The sequence below is a fragment of the Schistocerca gregaria genome, chromosome X (genome assembly GCF_023897955.1).
Source record: "Schistocerca gregaria isolate iqSchGreg1 chromosome X, iqSchGreg1.2, whole genome shotgun sequence".
NCBI classification, from domain to species: domain Eukaryota; kingdom Metazoa; phylum Arthropoda; class Insecta; order Orthoptera; family Acrididae; genus Schistocerca; species Schistocerca gregaria.
Window position 1 is genome coordinate 283,636,386 of NC_064931.1, and position 10,067 is coordinate 283,646,452.

A 10,067-nucleotide genomic window follows, 5' to 3' on the forward strand; every position below is an offset into this window, starting at 1 on the left:
TGAGGGACCTCTGTGGGAAAATAATGTATTAAGATATCAGCCATACTTATAACATACTACAGTTTCATTATCTTCACCAGATAGTTTATCATCTTCTCTTAGTACTGCCAAGGAACATACACAGTGAACTTTGTAATTTGTACTAATACGATTACAGCTGCCAAATTTTCATTGCGTAGTAGATATTGATCGATATGAAGCATACAACATGTGAAAGGTCAGTAGTACCTAATCCAACAGTTTCTCAAGTACCATATACAAAACATGTGGTTCATACCGACAAACTCCTCGCCAGTTAAAATACACTTCACGGTAGTGTATTCCATTCTTGCAATTAAATGAAAGGAAACTATAAGAAAGGAAATTTCTTTTAGGCATATGAGTTTCGCTTATTACATCTGTAAAAGTATGTGATACATGGCTGCTTTATGTATGTAATGATGCATTACACAGTAGATAGAAATATGTTACTACATTAGGTTTTCTCTTGCTTTCAGATTTCAAACAACTTTTGCACACAAGTTTCGTGACGTTAAATTATTATTTGGTGTTACTTACGATTTCATCCATGTGTATTGCCCTGAATATGAATTTACTCGGTCTGCATACTCCAGATAGCCGATTTTACGCGTTTTTGCGAGCGCATTTATTTAAACTCTTCACTTCCACTTTGCATTGAGTATGGAATGTGTGTGTTTCGAGTGTGTAATATTGCCAACTCCAATTGTGTGTTTACCCTTGGTCTACCTTCGTTTTGCTGTGGTGTGTTTGTGTGGCTTCATATTTGTTCATTTGTTGTTTGTTTGTGTGTGTATGTGTGTGTTGGGGGGGGGGGGTGTAGGCGGTGTGTGTGTGTGTGTGTGTGTGTGTGTGTGTGTGTGTGAGAGAGAGAGAGAGAGAGGGAGAGAGAGAGAGAGAGATTAATTCATTACTTAGTCAAGTTGTTTTTTACTTTATTTGTTTTTGTTTTAGTAGTTAAAATGGTCAGTGAGTTATTGTCTTTAATTGACTTGGGAATTTGTTATTTTCCTGCTCATTACAAGGCACTTTATGTATGGGATTTCATCTGTATTTTCAGACGTTCTTTGTTGTAATTGTTCACTCTAACAGTTTTCATGTCCTGTTCCATGTTCGATGTTTCATGTTCATATTTCATCAGGTGTTCAACACAGGTACAATATCTGTTTTCATTCTTACAGCTTCTTATATGTTGTTACCTAGTTTTGAAATTTCCTCCTGTCATTCCCAGATATACTGATTCGCATTCTAGACATTCTATCTGGTGTGTACCTGCTCCTTGGTAACTGTCGTTTGTCTGTTACTGTCTGTAAATGCTACTGTGTTGTGTTTCTTTTTATGCAACCAATATGTAATTTGCTTCTAAAGCAAGGGAAACGCAACAGTACAAAACTTTCTACGCTAAACGCGGTACAGTTTCTAAACCACTAAAAAATGGTTAGCGCAAGTAGAGCTGTAGAAGGGCTTTATATTTCACATCATCTCCTTAATTTCACATATTTCATAATAAATTATTCTATTATTCTTCCCCCAGTATCATTTTCGGTAATGTTATGAGTATGTACCTTGATCACCAAAACTATCCCATACACGATGACTTGGTACGTGTTTGCCATAAATCCACATATTCAAAAAAATTATTGCTATGTCTGTTACTGAAAATAATTTCAAGACCTTAAATTTAGTCACATAGTTAAAACTACAAATGGACTGTAGTATTCTCCAACCTTGTGGGCAGTCTTGAAATCCAATGAAACAGTGTCACACTCACGAGAATAAAAGAGAAAGTGAATAGTACTACGAACGACAAGTTTGTATGTTCGTGGAAACTCGTGCAGTGCGCTCAGACACTGTACAGATACGACTAGCGCACGGACAGCCAGACGTTACCATATCTGGCGTGCAACACTGCTGAGCACTTCCTGCAGAGGAGTGGGGTGAATAATCGCACTTGGAACCACCTGTTACACAAGCGGCACCGATTTCGATAAAGTGAGGCTGACCGTTTCGTTTCTATAATATGTTTTATTCTAACTCATTTTGACGTCTCTGGAGAAAGAAAATCTTCTCTATAAAAAAAAAGACATGTAATTCGCAAACAGAGATCTAGCAAAAATCAGACGCCTTTGCTCGTTCGTGAGATCCAGAGTGGTTCCGCACTGTCGTTTAGTTAATAGATTACGAGTTCACTGAGTATCCGACCATATTTACGAGATTCGGTTCAGGACTTCTTTTGCAGATAGAACTCAACACGTTGTTCTTATCTGAATCAATTATCTAATGCACATCGTTGGAGGCTTCGCAAGGCTATTCTCGAACGAAGCCGGCCAGGGTGGTCGAGCGGTTCTAGGCGCTACAGTCTGGAACCGAGTGACTGCTACGGTCGCGGGTTCGAATCCTGCCGCGGGCCTGGAGGTGTGTGATGTCCTTAGGTTAGTTAGGTTTAAGTAGTTCTAAGTTCTAGGGGACTGATGACCTCAGCAGTTAAGTCCCATAGTGCACAGAGCCATTTGAACCATTTTCTCGAACGATGCTGTTCGACACTGATTGTAAATAAATTAAAAGTAGCTGCAAGCACTTGATTTTTAACGTTAACACCCGCTAAATGTCTTAAATTCTGGATTCGTATATATTGACGATAATATTCCTGAAAACAAAGTGTACTATTCGTAACACGGAACTGTGAAAGCTGTTATCTTTACGTTAACAGCACGAACATCATTGTTTACAGGGTCTTCATCAACATAAGTCCGTGGCCACTGTACATGCAGATCGAAAGTGTTCATTTGCCTATTCCAATGTCAAATATGGAAAAGGAAAGTACTCATTTTCCGTTTACGATAAGGAAATAAGTAATCTACAATAAAGTATTTACTACAGTCTGGCATCCACCTCAGATCAAATAGTAATGACTACATAACTTGTTACATAACATGCTCAGGACACTCCTCACTGCTCCCTTTCACATCCGTTTTCAATACGTGAAGGAACTTGAAGCTTGCAATAAAATTTCACCAGCTGTAGTAGGAATCTTCTTTCCTGTTTAAACGGTTATCACAAACTTCACTAGACCTACATTGCACAAAATGTGTTCGTACAGACACAGTAGTTATTAGCTTTTTCGCATTTATGTACGTCTACATCTTTCAATGCTCTCCAGCAATCTTTAGATTGATAACCGCCCCTGATAGCAATAACATCATCTGCTTTCTACTATGAAACTCAGTCCCACATTTTAGGTACTGAAATTTAAATCTGCATCTACATCTATACTCTGCAAACCACTGTGAAGTTCTTGGGAGAGGAAAGTCCCATTCTACCAGTTATCAGGGGTTTGTCCATTCGATTCACGTATGGATCGCAAGAAGAAAGATTGCTTAAATGTCTCTGTGCTTGTTGTAATTAATCTGAACTTGTCTTCACGATCCATGTGGGAGCGATACGTAGGTGTTGTAATGTACGATAAGTTTTCAGTAAGTATTGGAAGAGATTTTTCTGAAAACAGGTTGGTCTTATACAGGATTCCAATAGATCATGTTATTCCCCACTCGTTGGGCTACAACACCCTATTTTCCACTGTGATGGCCTTACGCCATCTTACTGTAGAGATGGAGACAACTGAATGAAAACAGTCGATTCAGTCGGTTGTTAAAGAACAATTGACCCATTTGGTTGCAGCTTTACACATCGGTTTCATTGTTTATTCTTTCTTTTGAGTGTCTATGGGACCAACTGAGTGGAAACAGCTGAATCCGACGGTTTTAATTTTATATACGGTTGGACTATTATTCACTCACGTCTTTCACTTGAAACCAAACTCTGGGATCAATGGAATGAAAACACAATCCGTTGGTGTTTTGCGTGCTGACTGAGTTATTCATTATTTCTTTTCAAGTATAACCAGTCTTTAGTTTTTATTTTGTTTGAAGGATGTAGTGAGTCGTTCATTCAACTGAAAGCACTGTTCAGTGGTTTATTTGACTGAGTTATCCAGTTATTAATCTGAGTGAAGCCAGTCAGTAATACTTTCATTAGGCGAAGTAAACCAGTGGTATACAATACAGTCTAGGTTATACATAGCCACAGAGGGTAGCCTCAACCCTAGGTGTACGCCCAAATTAAAATAAGCAATATAATATTTATTTAATTATGTACTGAAACATTAATTCTTCTTTTCGCCATTTAAAATTGATGAATATATTGATGCTCATTAAATTGCTCCAGGTGCAATTAACAAACACGTAACTAATAGAACTTCACTGGGAGTACCAAGTTGAGCAAACATAGTGGGGTGGCAAGTCAAGAGTCAAGCGCTGTGTGAAGCTGCGCTGCTTGTAATGATATACATTGTTCTATGAGTTAGTACATAGGGGAGCGTCCAGTGGCTCTGGATACAGTATCGAGACGCTTCACTCTTTGGTCAAGAAGTGAGCATCGATTTCCCTGCAGCGCAGCTCCAGTCGCGACACATCTCTCAAACTCTAAACAGTAACTAACGTTGAAAATGTTATTTTATCCGTGAACGACCGGTGTGCTATTTAGAATCAGTAAACAAATGAACGTCACAACAGGTACACTCTAGATCGCTTGGGAAGGGCACAAGCAAGGATGACAGTTGCACTGGTAACAAAAATTTACTATTACTTCCATAAATATTGAGGTAATGAAGAATACTATTATTTAAAAATCTACCGTTGGTATGTAATTGGTAGAGTTTGATGTATTTAATAGGATTATCAAAGAAGTACACTTCAAATTGGTCGCGCAATAGCGGAGCTTTAGATGGCAGTCGTCCTCCATCTCTTGTTTTTCGTTGTTGACGTACAAGAGTTTTATCTGTAGTTACCCCTGCCAGATGTCTTTCAAAGCCTTCCATGTCTATAGTGGTATTTTGAACAAACGGGTTGCCTTCACTATATTATCTGCAGTTTCATGTTTTGCTGCAATAAGTTTTGTCGGTATTCGCCATTTAGAGTACAGAATGCCGAATGTGTATTCGATGCTTTTCCTTGACCTTGAGTGTCTAGCATTGAAAACAATTTCGTCTACAGTTAAATGATCAGAAGGGTAGGGGGTAAACAAAGTAAGTGATTGAGGGTACGCCTCGTCAAAAAAAAAAAAAACTTGTTCAAATGGCTCTGAGCACTATGGGACTTAGCATCTGTGGTCATCAGTCCCCTTGAACTTAGAACTGCTTATACCTAACTAACCTAAGGACATCACACACATCCATGCCCGAGGCAGGATTCGAACTTGCGACCGCAGCAGTCGCTTTGTTCCGGACTGCGCGCCTAGAACCATTTTTTTTAATCTCATTTTGATCGTTTTCGTACGTTGTATTTGCTCGGTGCAGACGTCACGAGACATCCGTTTATGTTCGTTGTTGCTGGATTAACTCAGTTTTTTATTACAGAGGGCAGCTAACCCTCTGACCGAACACGCTGAGCTACCGTGCAGGCAACGATTTAGGGAAGTAGACCACCGCGGCCGGCTACGCCTCGTCACAAAGAAACATAAAAGGTGTTTTGACCTCTGTCCCTGGTAAGTAGTTATCCTCTGGAATATATAACTGGTTACTTTTTATCTTTCCGTACAGATCTGAAGCTGAAAATGTAGCTTCCTTGTTCTGATTTCCATAGCCTCCAACATCACTTACAGCAAATCTATATCGAGCGATACCTTAAAACGGTGGGCACGGCTGACTTCCTTCCCCATCCTTCCCAAATCCGATGAGACCGATGACCACGCTGTCTGGTCTCCTTCCCCAAACCAACCAACCAACCTTACAACGGTATTCAGTGACGCAAGAGTAGACATTGCTGTTGAGAAAACTTTTTATGGTTATAAAACATTGTCCCAGAAAGTGGTGAGCAAATAATTCTCACTTGTTTCTCATCAGTATGCCCCTCACAATTAGGAAAATTCCGAATTTCCATAACAGCATGACTTCTATGAAGAAACTTTTCTATTGTAGGTTCAGGCATATGTACTTTCTGTAAAACATTCGATAATTCTTTCACTGGGTCGTTTACAATCTTACTTACTGTAGTACCTTCAGCTCTAAAAGCGAACGTCACACTTTTGAAGAATGCTCCTGTGCAAGGTAACTGAAAAATAACAGTGCTTATATAGCTCAGATAGTAAGAAAAGCATTTCAAATGCTGTTGACTATTGGCTAACCGTTCCCCATGTTATCTAAACACTATGGAGAGAAGCGAAGAAACAGACAAATACAGCGCCACACCCCATTCAGTTGCGTCGTCCAATCCGACACTCCCCACCCAAACCTTTGTGTTTGTCATGTTCTGTTCACTTGACTTTTGACCCTCTGGGCCGAAACCACTTCCTTCTTTCTGCGCTTTCTTCAAGTTGAAAATATTTGTCTAAGAGAAAATGGGTGCCAAAAAAAATTTATGAAGAGCCTAAGTTTAAACGTGAGAAAGTGGTTGTGCCGACGAAAACCTGTTTGGAGGCGCCGAAACACTTGGATGATTGGGTACTTATCCTAAGTAGCGTGGTTATGCGCTGGACCAAGAGGCATGGTAGGTCTATCCATCGCGTACTGGTAAGTGGTGAAAACACGTCTGCTGTTAACATAGCTGCCTTCATATTTATAAGCAACTTCAATGAAATGGGCTTTGTTACAGAAAGGATCTATAACGAGAACGAGATCGGCCTGAAGTTGAAGCAATTGTACCACAAGAGTCAGTTCCTAAAGTTAAACTAATTTACTGGTACCAGTTATATACGTAAAAAAAGCAACCTTCCAGTTGCCATTTTTATGATTAAAAGTCTGGTAATTGCGTATTTCTGATTATCGAGAAGAAGTGGTATCCCATCAGGCCTCAATTATAATGTTTCCCGCTAACTGACGATCTAATGTTCTCCAATAAAGTTATAATTAATATTTTAAAAAGAAAACGTAACATTATGTTAATGTGTTCCAAAAGCGTTCCCAAAATATATCTATGACCAATATATTCAAAGTTTTACGTAAATACCACAAAAATACTTTTTTCCAGAACAGCGAAAGATTTTGTCGTTATTTCCGGGACACGTACAATTTATTATGGAAATACAATGAAGTCACTAAGTTTAGCTGCATACAGACGTTGATCTACGTCAAGGGGAGAGTGGAAAATGTGTGCTCCGACCGGTACTCGAACCAGGGATCACCGCTTACATGGTAGACGCTCTATCCATTTTTATTTTTTTATTTTTATTTATTTATTTATTTGCATTTTTGTTCGTTGTTGATCGTTGGGTTTGGTTGTTGCAGACGTTACATGAAATCCATTTTAATTCATTTTGTTGGGCCTTCCACTCAGTTTTTTGTTACAGAGGCCAACCTGGTCTCTGACCGAACACGCTGAGCTACCGTGCCGGCGATATGTGGAACGCTTCACGATTTTGCGTGTCATCCTTGCGCAGGGACCATGCTAATCTTCTCTGTATCGTTCCAATTTTAGTATATGTACCGCCGAAGCGAGTACGTCCATCTGAGCCACCGAGGACACACATGAATAGCGCGCGTAATGTACTTTATAGATATTTGCCCATGCAACGTGTGCGCATTCGCATACATATGTAGAATTGTGGACAGTTGGGAATGTGGATCTCACGGGAAGCGTGCAAGGGATAAGTCCCTGCAGTCGCGCTATTCAGGTGTGTCCTCGGTGGTTGAGATGGATAGAGCGTCTACCATGTAAGCAGGAGATCCCGGGGTCGAGTCCCGGTCGGGGCACGCATTTTCAGCTGTCCACATCGAGGTAAATCAACAACACCTGTCGGCAGCTGAGGACTTCAGTTAATCATCATTTATTCCACGGAAAAGCTGCACGGTTATCAACAGTACCTGTTCTTTCGAGAACAGTTACTGTCTCTATGTGTATAAATTTCTCATACTTGTAGAGCTGTTCTGTCAATAAATGAAATCGTAATGAGCTGAATGAAGCAGAGGTCATAATTTCTCCTTTAGGCGATCTTTCGTTTATCATCTTTTAAATATTACTGTTATTGCTACTACTATTACTACTAATATTACCTAGTTGTTTGCATTTACATTACTCTAATAACACATAGTAGAAAACATACCTTAAAGTAATGAGTAGCCTCCCTTCAGCGTCAGTTGGCTGCTTTACAAAGTTAACGTAATTTTCTTGCATAAGTGCCACAATCAGGTTGAAGATATACCGAAATGCGCTTAAATCCATCCTTGTTTATTTGAAAAAACGGTCAGGAAATTTCTTTAGCTGGTGGCATAAATGATGATATTCGCCGAGTTTCTGACGTTTACGATTTACGTTCAGGGTGGAGAACATAACTCCTAATCTCTAAAACCGATATGACTTTAAGTGTACTGCACTATCTATCATAAAACATCGTCTTCGCTGTTCGAGGACATTTCCTGACTGAACCTCCTATACGCATGTGAAACGCCGGTATGAGCTTTATTCAAAACTCGTGGAGCTTCAGGAGCCGCTTGACTCTTGGCTCGCCGCTCCACTGTATTTTCACCCTTAGGAATACGTCATAACATTTCAGCTCTTCCACCAAATTATAACATTTCAGCTCCTCAACACCAAATTAAAACGTTGCATTAGGAGGTGTCTGCTTCGTGCAAAAGGTCTTGAGTTCATATTTACGACAACAAGTAATTCTTCATTACAGACGTTTATTTACAAACAGAACTGACAGACTTCACAGACTCAACAACTGACTCTCAGAGCTAACCGCACTGCATATCCGAACTGGCAACTGACAACTCCTAGGTGTATTAATATCTTTCCAAACAATGAGAGTCTTTGACAATGTTTTGTTTATAATACGATAGCAATTCACGACCCAAAACTAAATTAGACATTACAGAATTTTAGTACAGATTAAAGTAAGTAAAAGGATCAGTACTTATAAATTCTTACAAGCATAATTTCCAAATAGATTTTATAACATTTTTCTACCAGCTTCTGGATAACCTTCACCAGATTTGTACCGATGTTTCCAGAAATATCTTGACATTTGATTCTGGATATTTCTTGAGTGATTTAGAACAACTATTTATATGTAAAATGATTTAAATCGTGTTTCAAAACGTAAATAAATCTTTTTAGCAATATTTCTTGATACAAATCGTCTTCCGAAAATAGGTTATGAAACAGTTTTCACAAGTTTTCGCATTTTTGCGATCATAATATAGAATTTCTCCATAGAAAGTTCCAGAAGTGTGCATTAAACGTTCATTTACAGACTTTCTCTTTAGTTGGTGAGTTTTTAAAAGTATCTTGTCCATATTATACGAAATAATTTAGCTCAAAACTGATAATTTATACAATTAATCAGAGCTACAGCAATCAGTGAGTCTTTCTTTTACAAAATGAAACATAATTACAAAATTGAATGAAAATAGGTTACTAACAGTAATATATATTTACATTAATTCTATTTTTGTTCTTTCTGTGCAAAATGTCCTAATATTGATGTCCTTACATTACAAAACAGAAAAGTTTTACACATATCTTTGGTGTCTTCTTTCTTGAAGACCGGTGATCTTCTTTCTTGAAGGTCGGTGATCTTCTTCCTTAAAGGTCGGTATACCTCATTGCCACACACTGTATTTCAGTCTCATCTTCACAGTCCGTATGGTTTCCATATACACTGCAGGCTATCACAGCTGCAATAGCACAGTCCGCTATGAATATACAGCATACAGTGGTCAAACCCAGTTAAACATTAGCAAAAGCATTTAATAGTCGGTGGACCGGTTTTTAAGGACACAGAAATTTGAATTCTCTAAAGTCTAATTACTCAAGAAAATTTACTCTAAATAATTTCTTAAAGCTAAGAGAGGATAGACTGACAGATGGAGAAAATTGATTATACAGGATCACAGAATAAGTGTAAGATGCAATGCCAGAATACGAAAATGAAATATGACAATTGCATAGCTAAGGGACCTAGTGCTCGCCAAACACTTAGCACACAAAGAATGTATGCTCCCCTGAGGAATCAGATAAATACAACATAAGAAAGTATACAAAATTATCCTGGTA

General features: G+C 38.7%; 1 non-coding gene across 1 annotated transcript; it reads right to left on the bottom strand.

The window, feature by feature from the left end:
• Window positions 1–7,404: 7,404 nt before the first annotated feature.
• LOC126300038 (U6 spliceosomal RNA) lies at window positions 7,405–7,511 on the bottom strand. The gene has a single exon (XR_007552860.1). It is a non-coding gene; the product is annotated as a U6 spliceosomal RNA (small nuclear RNA).
• Window positions 7,512–10,067: the final 2,556 nt, after the last annotated feature.